Here is a 19,698-nt window from a genome sequence, read left to right as displayed (position 1 = left end):
CCAGTTAGCGTCTCCCTTTTTCTATGACAACTAGCAGTATGATCAGACTGGGTGACAAAAGGGATTTTGTACTTTCCACTGTGTGATAATGCACTTGGGATGATCTTTGGGAGGGAAACAAATGCAGCAAGTTATAATAGTGAATGAGGAACTCTGACACTGACCTAACACTGCAGCTTTTAGAAACCAAAAGGATACAAGTGACTTAAGGTGTCACTTTAAAGGCAAAAAAAGTACATTTTACTTTAGAAATATATTTTCAAAATGTATGTTTAATCTCTTATTTATTTTTTTAATACATCAAGACTAAAAATGTATATATTTTATAATTTATATCACCTTTGTGTAAATATAAAAAAAATTGTAGTCATATAAAATTTGTATATTAATTCATATATAATATGTTGATACTACTCATAATATAACACTGTATACATTTATTTTTATACATAGTGTTGCTTGAGGTGATTGTAGCCGTATTAGTGCATTTGCTACAGGAACAATTGAGAACTGTCTGTGATACTTTTTTTATTTGCACTAACATACAATTTTGAGGACAAGCTTTCGGGGAATGTCCCCTTCTTCAGGTTCAAGCAGTAATCTTAGACCTGAAGAAGGGGACATTCCCCGAAAGCTTGTCCTCAAAATTGTATGTTAGTGGAAATAAAAAAAGTATCACGGACAGTTCTCAATTGTTCCTATACATAGTGTTGTAATTATAAATTTAAATACATTTCTATATGCATTTTACATAGTATTATTATTTTAGGAAAAATAGTATCACACTAAATAAAAATGAAATGTATATATTTTAGTAGTAATTTAACACTATATATAAAGAGTTTTGTTTAATATAGTGGTGTTTTTTGTAGTAGTTTTAGTAATTTTTTTTTTGTTACTTAAAATTAAATTTTTTTTTTTGTAGTTTAAAAAAAATTATAATTTTTTATTTCTGTAGTGTTGTGTGTGGGGGTTGTTTGTGTGTGTGTGTTTTTTTTTTAATTATTTTAATAAAACCTTTATATTTGTTGTGTATATTTTTTATTAGATTATAGATAAAAGTTTTTTGGTTTTTTTTTTCTATTATAAGGAAAAAAAAAAAAATCTTAACTTTAGCTATACTATGTTTCTTTCATGACCGCAGGTAAAACACACCCTAATGCCTGAATGCAGTTGTGCAGCTTTGCCATGTGTTAGTAAAACTGTACCTATCATTGAAACTACTTTAGAGGTGTGTGTCTATTTTTTTTCTTTTTCACATAGAAGTTCGCCCAGTGAATGTATATTCATTCTTGTGTGCGAATGGGAGGAAAAATACAAAGGTTAGTAGACTACTTCTTGTGCTGGACAATGTTTGTTTTTCCATTGAATTAAAACTTAAAATATTGTAGTTGGCCATTAGATGGTGCTAAATGCCAAAGGAAATTTATAACTGGTGCCATCAAGTGGCCAAATGTGGTATTTTCCATTTTAAATCAATGGAAACCATTTCTCCAGTACAGGAAATAAACTAGAGACCTCGTGTGTGGTTTTTTTTTCCTTTGCACCTTCACTGTGTGAATTGCTATGCAGATATTTTTTTATTTTAAAGTTTTTAATGAACACACCAAGTAGTGTATCTAGGTGAACTATACTTTTGTTTCTAAAAAAATGGATCTTCATTTGATGTCACTTCTGCAATACAAGAGGAGTGCCTTCTGACCTCGGTGTTCCTGTCTGGCCGTCCCAGGGCGGAGAGGCTTCCGGCACATGCGCAGACTCTGTCCATGGCGTAGCGTGCATGCGCAGTACCATCTATCCACACACACTTCCATTGCTGACAGTTTTACAGCTCTCAGCGTGTGCACACTTTGGCAGATGACATTACTCCTACAACTTTTCACACACTCTCCCCCTCTCCATCTGCGCACTACAACATTGCCAGAATCATGTGAGTGCTACAGGGACCTTCCTTCAACTATGCATTTTTTTTACCATGTATATTTCATCCTCATTGTAGTATGTGTTTACTTTCTGCATCATGGGCTAGCTACTGTATTATAGATGTACCTACATTGTTTATCATACAGGGCTGTGGATGCCAAGCCTTTTGTATTATGACCACACGTGTTCTCTTTCCTCCTTGTGACTCACTTTGTGGGTGTACCTCGGTGAGTCCCGCCCTTTTGGTATGTCATGAAGGGGGTGTGTTTCAGTTCTCTTATTGTATTGATTGCCTTATAAACGCAAGAGCAGCAGGTCTAATATTTTAGCTCTGAAGAAGGGAGTGTGTCGCCCGAAATGCGTCAGCTAACCACATCAGGTGTCTCCCGCTATCTGGGACCATTACCACTGGCTCTTTGTCTCTGTTTTTAGCTCTCCTTTGGTTTGTGGGTATGCATTTTAATAAATTTGTTTTTTTACCACGGTAATGCATAAAGAGAGTGTGCCCTTCTTTTGCTTTTCTTCACCAGTACCAAGGTTTCCCGATCTTTCAAGGGCCACACCTCAGAGAATGACAGATTCAGTACCCTCAGTCAGCATGAAGATTTGTGCGCTGGTTTTGTTTTTCTTGACAAGCCGAGTACCTGCCCATTCACAGCCTGCTTCAGAATGTACACTGAGCTGCACCAAGTGCAACTTGCTTTACATTGACACAATGCCTGTGTGCCGGGATGAATGTGCAGGAGTGACATCATCCTGCGCTGGCCAATGAAGATGGCATAGCCCGGCATCCGGAAGAAGCCAGGTAGAAGATGCCAGCGAAGGACATCAGACCATTGAAGGAAAGGTAAGAAGTTTAGCTTTGCTTTAAGGTGGATTGCATTGTGATTTGCCCAGAGTTCCACTTTAACCTGTTGCCGCCCAGGGTACATACGTGCAATGGAAACAATTATTCCTTGCAGAGGGGCTGCTCTGACACTGCTAGGGTTAGTCTACAGGCAAGGTGAAGTGCTTGTACTTCCAGAAGATGGTGCTCCCCCATGATCCAGCAGTGGATTGTCCCTTGGTGTCATCGCATCTAGTGCAGGGCTATTGACCTTGCATTAGTCTTCATATCTGTACATTAGAGCACAGGGGAGGAAGACTCTGCGGAGACCGGTCCAGCAGCATGGAGGAGCAGGAAAGTACTTCTATTGTGTTCCTAGACCTAAGGCTTTGTCTACATATGTGACTGAGGGACAGTAAAACCAGGAGGCTGAACCACGTTTTTAATGCCCCCCTAACAGCCACCTGAACACTTAAAATACTGCTGTACACATGCCATATCTGTGATGCTGTGCTTTGTAACCATGGCAACAATTACAGCATGTAGCTTTTGGTGGGAGTTGCCTCCGCTGATCATGACTGCTGTGGGGCCACGCCACTACCGTGTGCACGAATTCACACGAATGCGGCATGGTGTACAGCAAACATGGTCTTAAATCGGGCAGTGAAGAGGCAACATATAGCCGCCTCATTGCCTAACCCCTCTGAAAAGTGATCTGAATGTGTATCGTTTTTCAGAGGAGTGATAGTCCCTACCACAAGCCCTAAAGGAGCTAATAACCAGTACAGTGTAGCTGCACAGTAATGCACTGGCCCTTGTGTTTCAATGTGTTGCCTTGCCTAAGGCTAGGTTCACATCTATGCCGTTTTGTGTTTTATCAGTTTTTGCAGTGCTTTTTTGTGGTGCATTTTGCATGGGGTTTTTTTTTTTCTTCTCGTTGCTAGGCAGATTAAAACGCAAATCACATAAACGCACTACATGCTTTTCTTCAGCGTCTCCACTGAAGTCTATAAAAATGCAACATTTTGCATTTAACTGCCTCCCGCCCACCATATAAGGAAATGACGGCCGCAAGGCGGTTCTCTTATTCTGGGAGGACGTTATATGACGTCCTCCCACTCTAACCGCATGTGCGCGGCTCCGCGGGCGGGCTGCATGGCGATCGGATCACCGATCAACAGAAAGAGCCAAAGATGTCGGCTCGGTCATGTGATCAGCTGTGTCCAATCACAGCTGATCGCATGTAAATAAAGAAATGCCGCTTATTGGCATTTCTCTCCTCACATGCTGTCACACTGGCAGCTCGTGACGAGAGGAGAGCCGGTAATCGGCATTCCTCAGAGGGGCCATGAACACTGATCATCACGGCACTGATGATCAGTGTGCTCTGATGATCAGTGTAGCACCAGCAGTGCCACCTGTCAGTGCCCATCAATGCCAGCTCTCAGTGCTCATCAATGCCACCTGCCAGTGCCCATCAGTGCCACATATCAGTGCCCATCTGAGCCGCCTATCAGTGCCATATATAAGTGCTGCCTTTCAGTGCCCATCAGTGATGCTTGTTAATGCCCATCAATGCCACCTACCAGTGCCTCCTCATCAAAGCCCATCAGTGCAGCCTATCAGTGCCCATCACTGCAGCCTTATTAGCGCACATCAGTGAAGGAGAAAAATCACTTATTTACAAAATTTTATAACAAAAACTAAGAAAAAACTTTTTTTTTTTTTCCAAAATTTTCTGTTGTTTTTGGTTTGTTTAGCAAAAACTATAAAACACAGAGGTGATTAAATACTACCAAAAGAAAGCTCTATCTGTCTAAAAACAATTATAAAAATTTCATATGGGTACAGTGTTGCATGACCGCGCAATTGTCATTCAAAGTGTGATAGCGCTGAAAGCTGAAAATTGGGCTGGGCAGGAAGTGGTTAAAGTCCTTGACCCTTTCCAAAAAAATGCACTGGGTTAAAACGCAGAGATGTGAACGTGCCCCATAGGAAATGGTAAATGGACTGCTGTGCTCTTCCGCAAAACGCTGTGGAAAATGCATAGGTGTGAACCTAGCCTAAGATGCAGCAGCACCCGGCTGATATAGAAAACATTGCTCATTCATCCAAGCGATGATATAAAAAGTAAGACACAGTCCTGCAGCAGCCAGCGCCCCAATTTTCTTTGCTCCTGTTCTGAAATGTAGGCATGCATACAGACATAACCATATATAATGCAGGACCAGCGATGACTGCTGGTCCTGCAGCATATGTGATGACATTGGCAAGGGAGGGGCGGCGACATGACCTTTTCAAAGACAAGCTTCTTTGGATCAGTCTTCACTACTGGAACTAGCATGTGGGACTGTAGAGTAAGGTGCGTTTTCTCCTCTGTCTTGGATCATCTTCTTGACAAATGTAGCAATTGGGCTTGCAAGTTGAAAGGTGTCCTCTTTATCACCTCAAAAGGTTGTGGGGTATGCAGGGGACATACTGATAGGAGAAGAGAGCAGAGTGATAGATAAGCTTGTCGGTCTGATATCTCTCTCTCTACCTGTCCAGTCATAAGCCTGTAAGTTTAACCCCCTAGACACTGAGCGCACGCAAATATGCGGCCTCTCGGCGTCTGGGTCTTGATGCCGAGTGGCCGCATATTTGCGTACCATTTAAAAAATACATATGTGCTGAGAACACGCACCCTGCATGCTCCCAGCACACATGTCCGTGTCTCACGGAAAGGTCCCGATCTCCCCTTAGGATCGGAACCTTTTCTGATCATGTGACAGCGAATCACGGTGGTCACATGACCCTAAAGCCCCGCCTGTCTGCTTCTTTAAAATTTTTCAAGGGCTGGGAGGCGCCAGCACAAAGGGGTTAAACATCTTGCCTTCCCATCCCCTCATTGACCATATACAGTCATGGCCAAGAATATTGACCCCCCCCCACATTTCTGTCATATATTGCATCGCTTCACCCAGATAATTGTTGCAATTACAAATGTTTCGGCATTCTCATGTTTATTTCTTTGGTTTGTATTGGTATGACACAAAACGGTGGAGAAACAAAAAGCCAAATCTTGAAACCTTCCACGCAAAACCCCCAAAAATGGACTGGACAAAATTATTGGTACCCTGAATTTAATGTTTGGTAGTACACCCCTTGGAAAAAATAACTGAAATCCATGGCTTCCTGTAACCATCAATGAGTTTCTTCCACCTCTCTACTGGAATTTTGGACAGGTCTTTTCGCAAACTGCTCCAGGTCCCTCAAATTGGAAGAGTTCCTTTCCCCAACTGCTGTTTTGAGATCTCTCCACAGGAGCTGTTTTGTGTCTCCAATCTAAGCATTGATAGTGTGATCTCTGTAACTTACAGTTGTGATGAGATAGCGATAACTTCAACCTCTGTTGGATACCACAGTCAGTGACTCAATGAGAATGACATTTTGTGAAGTTTATTCCATAAACTGAGAGAATCTTACAACAATGAACATTCCATAGGTCAAAAGAACATGCTGTTTCCTGCTCCATGCCATGGGGCTTACTGAAATGCATCTCTGGGAAGGGGGGAGGGCTATCTATGCAACATTAGCTAAACTAAAGGAAAGGGAGGAGCAGAGACAAAACACTGAAAACATTTAAAGGCATATGACAGTCAATATGACAGTCATGTGAAACATGATACTCCCCGTCAAAATCTATTATTTCTATTATAATAAACTTTAGTTCAAGTCCAATATAAATAATGAAATTTCTTTCCAGGAACATCTGCAGAACAAGAGGGAAGGGATGAACAAGGGAAAACAATGCAAACAATTAGCATAATACTTGCAGATGTTGGTGTCAAAGTCCAGGCTGAGATATGGAAATCCATATTCAGAGGGGAAGGAAGCAACATGCACCTTTCTTCTTACCTCCCTTTAATTCAGGTTGATGACTTGTCTTCCTCTTTGGGCAAAAGAAATACTAGTTCCTTTATAGGCCTGAAGTAAAGGTGTGCAGACCCTTCTTTCATGACTTTAACTTCAACCTTGCGTACCTTTCCATCATTACTTGGCATAGTCTTTGTAATAAGACCCATGGGCCAATGATTACGATGGGACTCTGTCTCCTTCAAAAGAACTACGTCTCCCACTTGTAGATTGGGTTTGCTAGTTTGCCATTTATTACGACTTTGAAGGTTAGAAAGGTACTCCATCTTCCAGCGATTCCAAAACACATTAGCAAGATGTTGAACCCATCGCCATTGATGCTTGTAAATGTTAGGGTAATCAAGTTCCTCTTTGGGAATAGTGGCTACCCCAGTTTTTTGGGCAAGAACAGTGGCTGGAGTGAGCAACACTGGGAACTCTGGATCTGAGGACACAGGGACCAATGGCCTTGCACTGATTATAGCAGACATTTCTGCAAGAAGAGTGACTAAGATTTCATGAGTAAATTGAGAAGTTTTGTGGTCCAGTAGCATAGAGTCCAGGATCTTCCTTGCAACTCCAATCATGCGTTCCCAAGAGTCTCCCATGTGAGAGGAATGAGGTGGATTGAATTCCCATTTACACTTGTTGCATTCAAGAAGTTTACTATCTTTTCTGCTCCTGTAAAATTAGTGCCACAGTCAGATCTAAGTTACATTACAGGTCCTCGTACAGAAACAAATCTTCAGAAAGCATTAATGAAACAAGAAGAGTCCATTGATTCTATCACTTCAATGTGCACTGCACGAATGCTCAAGCAAGTGAACAGCACAGCCCATCGCTTATTGTTAGCAACTCCGCCATGAGTTCTGCGTGTAACAACAGTCCAGGGGACAAATATGTCCATGCCAACATTGGTAAATGGTGGTTCAGTGCTTAATCGGTCAGCTGGCAACTCTGCCATTTGTTGTTGTAGGTGTTTCCCTCTGAGTTTTTGACACTTAACACATTTGTGGATTATGGACGATATACATCTTTTCATCCCGACAATCCAGAAACCTGCAGACCTTACTGCTCCCCCAGTAAAGTGCTGAACTTGCTCATGAAAATGTCTATCAGAGCAGTAATGTGATGACGTCCTGGAATAATGAGGGGATTTCTCTCTTCACTGCACAAATGGAATCTTCCAATGCGACCACCGAATCGCAATAGCTTGTTGTGATCAATTATTGGAATTAATTTGTACAGAGAGCTATTCTTAGATAGGTTGAGTCCCTTTGATATGTTAGCAATCTCTTGTGAGTACACTTCATGTTGGACACATTGAATAATGACCCTTTCTGCTTGAAAGACCTCCTCAATTGTGGGAGGGGCTTTACAGATGTGCCATTTGTGACACACCTTTTCAGTGCTAGAGCTGTTTGCAAACTGATGAGCAATGTGAACAAGACGTGCAATGGCTCATATAACAGAGGACCACTTAGAAAAGCGTTCAAAATGGTGAGGACTCAGTACTACCCTTGCTTTCATAGAGGTGTTGAGTGTGATGGTAACAGCTCTGATTTCCTTATCAGATTCCAGATGAACAAGTTCAAAGGTAGAATTTGTTGAACTTGAGATAAGTTTATCATTCAAGATACTGGTGGATATAGCCAAGATGTGTCCAGGAATGCTGTAGTAGGTACTGCACGACTGTCGCGGTCAGCAGGGTTGAGGCTAGTGGGAACATAGTGCCATTGTTCAGGCGTAGAGAACTTCCTTATGCGTTCCACTCTGTTGCCGACATACACGTAGAACTGTCTTGTGCGATTGTGTATATATCCTAGAACTATTTTGCTGTCTGTATAAAAGTCAAAGGAGTCTATTTCAACATCTGTTTCAAGTTCCATAAGCTCAGCAATTTCCACAGCTAACACAGCTGCACAAAGTTCAAGCCTTGGAATAGTATGTGCAGGTTTTAGTGTGAGCTTGGTCTTGCCCATGATAAATCCTACACCCACTTTACTGCTGGGATCCGTAGCTCGAAGATAAGCCACCGCAGCAATGGCTTCATTGGAAGCATCTGAGAAGACATGAATTTCTCTTCTGGTGGCGTTCTTTAAGGATGCTTGGGTGTAAGAGCGTGGTATCTGGAGTTGTTCTAATGCTTTTAGAGACTGTTTCCAGGATTCCCACCTTTATTGTGTCTCCTTGGGTAAGGGGGTATCCCAGTCTGAGCTTTCAGAAGTAAGTTGTCTCAGCAGTATCTTACCCTGAATGGTGAGAGGTGTAATGAAACCTAACTGATCATAAATGCTGTTTACTGTAGACAATACTCCTCACTTTGTGAAGGGCTTGTCACAGGCTGATGCTTGAAATGTGAATGTGTCTTGTTTAACATTCCAAAGCAATCCAAGACTGTGTTGTGTAACAGGTCAGATCCTAGTTGGAATTTCTTCACGTTGACAGCATGGTCATCAGAAGGAAAGGCTATCATGACCTTGTCGCTGTTAGAGATGATTTTGTGAAGTCTGAGGTTTGCGGTGGCAAGCATGTTCTGGGTTCTGGTAAGAAGGTCAATAGCTTCTTCTTAATTGGGCAGAGATTTGAGTCCCTCGTCTACATAGAAATTCCTTTTGACAAACTGTCTTGCATCAGATCCAAATTCTTTCTCACCCTCTTGAGCTGTTTTTCTTAGTCCATAAATTGCTACTGCAGGAGAAGGACTGTTACCGAAAACATGTACCTTCATTCGATAGTCTATGACTCCATCGTTGACATCATTATTGCGGTACCATCGGAACCTGAGGAAGTTTCTGTAGTGTTCACGGACAATGGAACATCTGCTGAATTTCAGCCATAACAGCAATTGGCTCTTGTCTGAAGTGAAGTAAGACTCCTATGAGATTGTTGTTCAGATTAGGCCCAGTGAGAAGATTGTCATTGAGGGAGGCGCCTTCATGACGAGCACTTAAGTCAAAGACCACCCTAATTTGATCAGGCTTGCGAGGATGGTAGACACCAAAGCATGGTAGATACCAACATTCTTCTCCTTCCATAAGAGGGGGTGCAGGCTCAGCATGATCTCTCTCAAACACGTTCTGCATATAGTCCACAAGTGCCTTTTCATCTCAGGCTTCTGGTTCAAACTGCAATTTAAAGAACCAAACCGAGATTCTGCATGTACCCTGTTGTTTGGTAGTCTCTTTCTTGGGGTACAAAATGGTAGAGGTGCTACCCAACTGTTAGAAACATCTTGGTAGAACTCTTTACTCATGGTTTTCAAGAATTCTTTGTCTTCTATGGTAGCTGCTAACTCATTGTCTTTAGTGGTTACCTCGAACACTGTATTGCCGATGTTGTCATCCCAGAGATTAAGAGCTTTTTTATGGTCTTGTATGATGTGCTGTTGTGCACCTTCTTTAAACAGTCTTTCTTTCACAATATATTTATGTGGTCGTTGTGCGGAACAAGTTGTTCGTCCATTTGACAGGACATGTGTTTTAAAGGAAGCGACTGAGTAGGACCTCCTGTCCTTGTCTAGGCAGACATTGCCTATGATGACCCATCCTAGATCCAGACGCTGAGCATATGGTGCATTGTGTGGACTGTTGATTTGATGACGAACTTTGTGCACCCATAGGATGTCTCGACCAAGTAACAGCAGGATATCGGCACTTTCATCGAGGGCTGGTATTTGGTTGGCTTTAAGTGAGAATGGTGAAAAGCAGCTTCAGGAGTAGGGATCTCCTCTTTGATGCTTGGAATCTGGTTGCACTCAGTGATAGTGGACAAAGATATTTCCACATTGTCATTCAGAGGAGCAACTACAAGACCACTGGCTCTCCTACCTAAGACTTCTGTAGTACCAGAACAAGTGCTTAGAGTATAAAGCAGAGCATCTCCAGTTATGTTCAACAGTTCAAAAAACTGTGTTCTTGCAAGAGATCTGTTACTCTGATCATCCAGAATAGTATACAGTCTTATGGCCTTTTCAAGTTGACCTTTGGGGTATACATGGACAAAGCATATCTTTGCACAAGATTTGTCGCAGAATCCTTCTCCACAGACCTCTGTACATGTAGAGAACACTGGGGTGGTAGGTGCTGCTTGATCTGGGTGCTCCCCCGCCTTGCTTTGCCTCAGGAGGATTGTTTGTGAGTGTAGTAGAGTTGTGCGAATATTGATGAAGAGCTTGCACATGGTCATCATTGTCACACTCTATACATTTGATGATCGCTTTACAGTCCTTTGCAAAGTGTTCTGTGGAGGCACAGCATTTGTAACAAACCTCAAATTTCTTCAAAAGTTCCTTACGTTCTTGGAGAGTTTTCTTTCTGAAGCCGATACATTTCTTAAGTGGATGTGGTTTGTTATGTATTGTACACTGGTGATTTGGGTCCTCAGTTCTCTTGTTTTGACCAGTCTTTTCAAGAACTGTAGTAGGTGCAGGTAGAACATTAGTCCTTTTCACTAACGCTGGACCTTTACAGTCTCTGTGCGACATGCGTGTGTTCGTAGGTCTTGGAGAGAGTGTACTGAGAAGGTTACAGTCCCCATATGAGAAACTTGGGTCATTCTTAGTGTCTGCAATTCTACTCGCAGAAGTAGGAAAAAGGAGGAAAGGCAACTCTATGTTCTTCCTTATACTTTGATCCAAGCGCTGCCCATCTTTCTTGAATTCCATATGGTAGCTTGAGAACAATAGATTTGATGCCATGAGAGGTGTCAAGGTAACAGACCAGGTAAGTTGATGTCAGCTTTAGCAAGTTGAAGCTCTAACAGAACTTTGCTGAGTTCTTGAAACTTTAGGTTGCCATTAGCAGAAATCCTTGGGAAGCTTTGCAACCTTTTGAATAAAGCATCTTCAATGGCCTCTGGGCTGCCAAAGGTATGTTCAAGTCTGCCCCATTAAGGCCTGCAGCAGGGTTGTCAATATGAACTGCTTTGAGCCTCTTGATGCGTTCAGTAGACTGGCGACCTAGCCAGCTGATGAGTAGATCTAATTCCTCTGTGGGATTGATGTCTAGGTCACTCATTGTGGCCTTAACCATTAGCCGCCCGGCCAATGGCCGTTTGGCGGCTTCAAAACTGTCTCTGCACTCCGGGTGCACGCCATTTGGCGTGCTCCCGCACATGCACAGTTTGCGCTAATGCAGAGCGGCGCAGCAGTGCGATCTGTCACCGGCCGTGCACCTCGGACACGGCCGATGACAGATCCGAGTACCGGCTCCCGTTGCCGGTACCATGTGACCTGCTGTGACCAATCACAGCAGGTCACATGACAGTTGTATACAATGGATGGCTTCATTCATGATGCCATCCATTGTATACTAGTGCCTAGCTGTGAATGGTCACAGCTAATCACATGCACATGTCATGTGATTAGCTGTGACCAAATCACAGCTAAGCACAAAAAAAAAAAAAAAAAAAAAAAAAAAAGCTGAATGAATCGATTTCATTCAGGTAAATGCTTGCTTATAGCAAAGTAATTCTTTGCTATAAGCAAATTGTGTTAAAAAAAAAAAGAAAATACTGATCACTTCCCCAAAGTAGTACAATGTTACTATGGTAACATTGTACTACTTTGGTCATAGTAAAATATGAAAAAAAATCTTAAAAAAAATTAAAAAAAATGTAATAAAAAATTAAATATAAAAAAATTAAAAAAAAAATATTTTTTTTTTTTCATACTGTCACCAGTCAGTGTCCCTGTTCACCGCCATGCCAGTTATATGATGACGCTGTACTGCACTGGTGACAGTATGTAAAAAAAAAAAAATAATAGTGAAAATAATTTTTTTAATTTTTTCATTTTCCGAAAAATTATGACAAAAAAATACAACTTCAAAAAACTCGCCATGCCTCTTATGAAGTACGTAGGACTGTCTTATAAATAAATTTATAGTGCCGCGCTCCTATTTATATATATAGCTTAATCCAATCTACTCTCATTCTTAAGATACATAAATTGATATCTAAATCAATACATAAATCACTGTGACTAGTGAATAAAAAAATAATAATAAATAATAATAAATCAATTGTGAATCACTGTGACTGGTGAATCAATTAAAAATGGATAAATATAAATAAATCAAAAACCTTAATTAATGTGACTGATATCAATCAATCAGAAAATCCTTAATTAGATGTGACTGTTAAATGGATGAAACTAGGGTAAGTAAAATCCTAAATCTGTGCCACTCTAATCTGATGTGATCAATCCATCTATATTGTGCAAAAGCATATATAAATGTGCAGGTGCAATCAAAGTTCATAAATAAAAAGTCTTTCAAATAAGTGCAATGTGCAGGTGAATTCCTTATTCCCTCTCGCCGGGTGCTTCGTGGTCTCCCTATGCGCTCACCTTGGTATTTGCCTAAATAAATTCAGGCAAATAAGCTTTTAATCCTTCCAGGATTGATGGGATAATACTCTTGTATAAGATGTTCCAAAAGATGGGTGTGGATCTATTGGGATCCTCCTGTACTCTCCTCTTTCTCCTTGTACAGCTGCTCATAGATGGGTATTTTGACCAGCTCTATAGGAATCTCCAAATTCCCCTCCTGGGGTCACCTCCTTCTCAGATCCTCCTTTCACCAGCAAGGTTCTCCAATTCCTCATTCTCCAGTTTGTTCTATGAAAAACTCCTCCATTACTTCCTAGTATTCGTTCTGTGGGACATGAAAATCGTTAGAAGGAAACGTAGGACTGTCTACTCTGCAAAAAGGGGTCATTTGGGGATATCTGTACTATTCTGACATTCTTGGACCTCAAGAAATTAGATTGGCTGTCAGTACTTCAGGATTGATCAATATTCAGATCTATACCATAGTTTGTGAACTCTATAACTTTTATACAAACTAAAAAATACATCCTAATTTGGGTTATTTTCACCAAACACATGTAGCAGAATACATCTCGGCCTAAATTTATGAAGAACAATTATTTATTTGTAAACTTTTATAACAGAAACAAAGAAAAATGTGTTTTTTTTTTTCAATTTTTTGGTCTTTTTTTGTTAATTTAGCAAAAAATAAAAACCCCAGCGGTGATTAAATACCACCAAAAGAAAGCTCTAGTTGTGTGAAGAAAATGATAAAATTTTAGTTTGGGCACAGTGTTGTATGACCGTGCAATTGTCATTCAAAGTGTGAGAGCGCTGAAACCTGAAAACTGGCCTGGGCAGGAAGGTGTAAAATTGCACGGTATTGAAACGGTTAAAAGTGGATTTCCAGCCTCTGTAATTTTTAGGCTTGTCATCAAACTTGGTGAGGCCTGTCTTAAAAAGCTCTCTGCGGAGAATGTATTTAGCAAACTGTGACATGTCCGTGTTTTCATATTTTGGGTGCATGACTGCAGGTGGAACAGAGTTGGTTGTGATAGTTGGTGGACTTACGTGAAGTGACTTGGGAACATATGTTGCTGCTAAGGCATTCAATGCCAGAGCTGGCTTAAAGTCCATTGGCATGTTGGTTTGTAGAGTAGTGCATTTGCTAGGAGGTACTCTGTTGGTGTCAAAGTATAATGGACGGTCTATTAAATACACACCAGTGTCTGTGGCTAGCTGAGATGTTGCAGTCTGATGTATTGGAGGATATAAGGGCAAATCGTCTTGAGGTACAGTAGTTGCAGAGAAGAGATCTGGATTGAATACTTTGGCTGCTGTGACAGGGAGTTAACATTCTGGAGAGGTGTGTGAAGAATCTGAGACATAAGATACATCTGACTGTCTGGAACTGTTGTCTCTTTCATTTTCACTAACGGCTTGTTCTAAGACCCTTAACCTTGCCATGGCTGTGGCATGCTCACATTGTTTTTCCAAAACATCAATTTCTGCATTCTTATATGCGGCTTGAGCCTCTATTTCTGCTTTCTTTTGGGTGAAAGCTGCCTAAATTTTAGAAGCTTCAGCATCAGCACGGGCCTTTATTAGTTGTTGACTGAGTGTAGAAGACTTTGATTGTATGGATTTGGAAGATCTTGAGGAGCGTCTAGTAGATGCAGAGCAATAAGATCTGGATTCATGGAGCTTTGCTATTCTCACCTCTGCCTTTGTCTTTGTTCGCACCACTAAATTGTCTCTTTCAAGACTGAGCTCCTCAAAACTCCTCCTTAATTCTTCCAATGACCTTTTGAGTGTTGTACCACTTTAACAAAGCAATATATTCAACACAAAGTCTTTGATAATTCTCATAAGCAACATTCAATTGCTGAATAGCGCCCTCTAGTTGTAATGGCTCATGAGATTGTTGGGAGAGAGCAGACATGCATTTAACAGTATTAGACCATAAGTCATTAATATTAGACAGCAATTCTGACTTGTCAGCATTAAGATTTTCTTGCACTTTCCAGGTTGGATTTCTTAAGCGTTTCTCTCTTTTATCGAAGTCCTGCTCTGGATGAAGCTCTGACTGTGGTTGTGTATTAGTTTCCCCAGAGTGTATATCACGTTCCTGAAACATCATGTTAGTAAGGAGAGGGGTTGATAGATTACAGAGAAATGTATAACTTCTTCTGTGGCTGAGTTCAGGTTTTAATGCAATAATTGCAGGAATATTTTCTTTTTCTTTCTTTTAAGTTCACAGACAAGAGTTGTGTTGTAATGTGTGCACATGCAGTGTACAAACTTGCAGTTGTAAAACATTCACATCAATAATTTTTCTGACACTAAGTGTTATACTGGGATATACTTGGAGTCATGTACAGACTTGTGTAGAGGTGGCTGCACTCTCTATAGCTGTTGTATCCATGTAACATCTCACTGTGTATACTAGTTAGCAAGGATTCTTATGAAGCATTCCACCGTTTTTTTGACTAGCCATCCTATGAAGCATTCAACCATTCTTTTGACTAGCCAGGATGAAGCATTCAACTGTTCTTTTGACTGTTCTGTGTCTCCAATCTAAGCATTGATAGTGTGATCTCTGTAACTTACAGTTGTGATGAGATAGCGATAACTTCAACCTCTGTTGGATACCACAGTCAGTGAATCAATGAGAATGACATCTTGTAGATCTTGTGAGGTTTATTCCATAAACTGAGAGAATCTTACAACAATGAACATTCCAAAGGTCAAAAGAACATGCTGTTTCCTGTTCCATGCCATGAGGCTTACTGAAATGCATCTCTGGGAAAGGGGTAGGGCTATCTATGCAACATTAGCTAAACTAAAGGAAAGGGAGGAGCAGAGACAAAACACTGAAAACATTTAAAGGCATATGACAGTCAATATGACAGTCCATGTGAAACATGACAGGAGCTGCATAGGATTGAGATCTGGACTCATTGCTTGCCAGTTCAGTCCTCTCCAGTGCTTTGACTGAAATTTCTGGGGGCATTTGGTGTGTGCTTTGGGTCATTGTCCTGCTGTAAGACCCATCACCTCTGACGGAGACCCAACTTTCTGACACCGGGCCCTACATTGCACCCCAGAATTCTTTGGTAGTCTTCAATGTTCATAATGCCATGCACACAATCCAGACATCCAGTGCATGAAGCAGCAAAGTAACCCCAAAACATCAGTGAACCTCCACCATGTTGGACTGTATTCTTTTCTTTAAAGGCCTCATTGCTTTTTCTGAAAACAGTAGAATGATGGGCTTTAGCAAAAAGCTGTCATTTTTGTTTCGTCTGTCCACAGCACATTCTTCCAAAAGGATTTTGGCTTCTTCAGGTAAGTTTTGGCAAACTCCAATCTGGCTTTTTTGTTTCTGTGTCAGTAGTGGGGTCCCCCTCGGTCCCCTACCATAGCGTCCCTCCTCACTCAGATGGCGATGTATAGTGCGAGCTGACACAGTTGTACCCTCAGCTTGAATTTGTCTGGAAGTTGAGCAAGGTTCTTTATCCACCATTTGAACAATCCTTTGTTGCAATCTTTTGATCAGTTTCTCTTTCATCCATGTCCAGGGAGACTAGATACAGAGGCATTGACTGTAAACGTCTTGACAATGTTGCGCACAGTGGACACAGGAACATTAAGATCTCTGGAGATGGACTTGTAACCTTGAGATTGTCCATGCTTTTTCATAATTCTTGTTCTCAAATCCTCAGATAATTCTTTGCTGCTCTTTCTCTTCTCCATGCTCCATGTGGCACACAGACGCACAACAGAAAGGTGGAGTCAACTTTTTACCATACGAACTGGTTGCTGGTGTGATTTCGATATTGCAAACAAATATATAAAAAAGGTCTCTATAACTTGAGAACAAATCTTCCACAAAGAAAGCCAGTAAGGAGTGATGAATAAGGTGTCCAAATGGCTAATGTGTGTATCCCACCACCAAGGAGCAAACCAGCCGCTCACCTAAAGGATATGACCCCTAAGCTAACAGGTAAGGCAAAATATGCAGCCCCTTGTAGGGTACAGTTCACTGTAGCTGGAAGCCTGAACACCAGACTTTGTGATGGCATATGGAATACATGTAAGATCAAAAGGGCAACAAGATGGTGTTCTCTGGTTTTGTTTTTAAATTTTTTTTTTAATCCAAAATAATATCACACTTACAAAATCGATACTGTACGCCACTACAAGAAAGACAGTGATGGATCAAAAGACACAGCAGCATTGACTGGCTGTGAGTGACATAATCGGTTCAACTCCACCCCCTACCCCATACACATTACGTCCTGGTGCTGGACTTCGTCAGTGCGGAACAGCATTCTGACCACCGCTGTAAGAGGTATTTTTCCTACTGAGCACTAATGTAAGGAGAGCGTTCTTTGCATGGGCCACGTGTGTGTCGTTCTTCCCACGGGCCACCATTGTGGGGGGGAAGCGTTTTTCCCTGGGACCACCATTGTGGGGGAGAAGCGCTTTTCCCATGGGCCACCATTGTGGGGGGGAGAAGCATTTTTCCCACAGGCCACCATTGCTGGGGGGAACCATTTTTCCTACAGGCCACCATTTTGGAGGGAGGGAGAGAAGTGGTTTTCCCATGGCCCACCATTGTGGGGGGGGAGAAGCGGTTTTCCCACGGGCCACCATTGTGGGGGGGGGAGAAGTGATTTTCCCACGGGTTACCATTGTGGGGGGGAGCGGTTTTCCCATGGGCCCCCACTTTGTGGGGAGTGGAGCGGTTTTCCCAGAGGCCACCATTTTGTGGGGGGGGAGAAGCAATTTTCCCACGGGCCACCATTTTGGGGGGGGGGAGAAGCGTTTTTCCCACGGGCCACCATTGTGGGGGGAGAAGCGTTTTTCCCACGGGTAACCATTGTGGGGGGGGTGGAGAGCGGTTTTCCCACGGGTTACCATTGTGAGGGGGGAGAAGTGTTTTTCCCACGGGTTACCATTGTGGGGGGGGGAGCGGTTTTCCCACGGGCCACCATTGTGTTGGGTATGCAACAGCATGTACTATATACAGTATTGTGTGCTAATATCACTTGACCAGTAGATGGCACTGTACACTAAGGTTACCAGTTGTGCATATGTGTAAAACTTGTTGGTTCTCTTTCTTCTCTCTCTCTCCTGATAAACCAAGATGTCTGCTGTTACAGATTACTGAAATGTTTTGTATGTTTGCAACTTAAGCCACACATGTAAACCAAGTTCTGCCTCATCACAAGCTACTAGTGTCTTCTCTAACACATAACCAACACATTGTGGGGGGGAGAAGCATTTTTCCCATGGTCCACCATTGTGGGGGGAGAAGTGTTTTTCCCACGGGTTACCATTGTGGGGGTGAGGGAGTGGTTTTCCCACGGGCCACCATTTTGTGGGGGGGAGAAGCGGTTTTCCCATGGGCCACCATTTTGGGGGGGAGAAGCGGTTTTCCCACGGGCCTCCATTTGGGGGGGAGAAGCGTTTTTCCCACAGGCCATCATTTTGGGGGGGAGAAGCGGTTTTCCCACAGGCCTTCATTTTGGGGCGGTTTTCCCATGGGCCACCATTTTGGTGGGGGGGGGGAAGCATTTTTGCCATGGGCCACCATTAAGGTGGTGGGGGGGAGGAGCGTTTTCCCGTGGGCCACCATTTTGTGTGTGTGCGCATTATTCCCACGGGCCACCATTGGGGGGGAAGCATTCTTCCCACGGACCACCATTGTTGGGGGGGGGGGGGGTCGGAGCGTTCTTCCCACGGGCCACCAAATGGTACCTGGCAGTTGATGCTGTCTGAGCAAAGGTGCAGTGGGTGCACTCTGGACCTGTCAAGAAGGGGAGTATGTAAACAATGCTGTAGTACAGGTAAAGGGGGGGGGGGCACGTTGTGTGGGGGCTTTTCTACTGAAGTTCCTCTTTAATGCAGGCAGTGCACACTGACCCACATTTGGGGGATAGGGCCCACTGTGCACTCACTTCTGCTAGTCATCATTTCTGTCCCTCTGCTGTTCCATTTAATTGATTTTTTTCTGTTCATTATAAATCTGCTCACTACTATGCATTCCTTTCATTCTTTTTGTTACATAGTATCTCTCCCTTGCCAGCAGCTCCTCTCAGTATTGCTACTGTTGCACATGCAGACTTGGAAAAGTGTCAATGCATCCCTCTCCCTCATCTCACTGTATATTCCTCCTGTATATCTGTTCCAGATGTTCTCCTCGTCTACACTTGTGGCTGTCATTGGCGCTCTTTATCTTTTTGGAAGCATTTGACAGGCAGCTCAGAGGTGCTCAGAGTTTTTAACCCTGGGAAGGCCGCTGTGTACTACATGCAGTTGCGGCGGGGCCTCGTTTCACTTGAATAGGATATGTCTGGCAGTAGCAACTGTACAGCCCACCAAAATTGTTTTTTTTTGTTTTTTTTTTTGCAGGTAAAAGTACATTTTATTGTTTAAGGAGCCTGCAGAGCATTGTACCCGCAATCGGCAAGTGCAATCTCAGGCTTCTGCAGATGCTCAGCATAGCTGTCAGCTTGTACCTTGTACAAGCAGTCAAATACCTAAGAACAGGAAATCAATGGACTCACCAGTGCCCTCTTGGTTCTTTGAGAACTACAACCTGTCAGTCAGCTGCAATGCCTGATGGTACTTGTAGGCGTTCATTCACAGGAAACTGAATAAATGACGGAGCCATGTGGGCGGAGCTCCACATTACTGCGCTGTTTTCAAACTGTGACAGTAGGTGCAGGGGAAAAAA

General features: G+C 42.4%; 1 protein-coding gene across 2 annotated transcripts in view; it reads left to right on the top strand.

Moving 5' to 3' along the window:
• PFKFB1 (6-phosphofructo-2-kinase/fructose-2,6-biphosphatase 1) overlaps positions 1-19,698 on the top strand; it is a 99,268-nt gene that overhangs the window by 572 nt on the left and 78,998 nt on the right. The gene's annotated exons all lie outside the window — the stretch shown is intronic.

Source organism: Staurois parvus, unplaced genomic scaffold, assembly GCF_062004578.1.
Source record: "Staurois parvus isolate SC_StPar_1 unplaced genomic scaffold, SC_StPar_1.0 ptg000154l, whole genome shotgun sequence".
Classification (NCBI taxonomy): Eukaryota; Metazoa; Chordata; class Amphibia; order Anura; family Ranidae; genus Staurois; species Staurois parvus.
The sequence above is the reverse complement of the archived record's forward strand: the minus strand, read 5'-3'. Positions and strand labels throughout refer to the sequence as shown.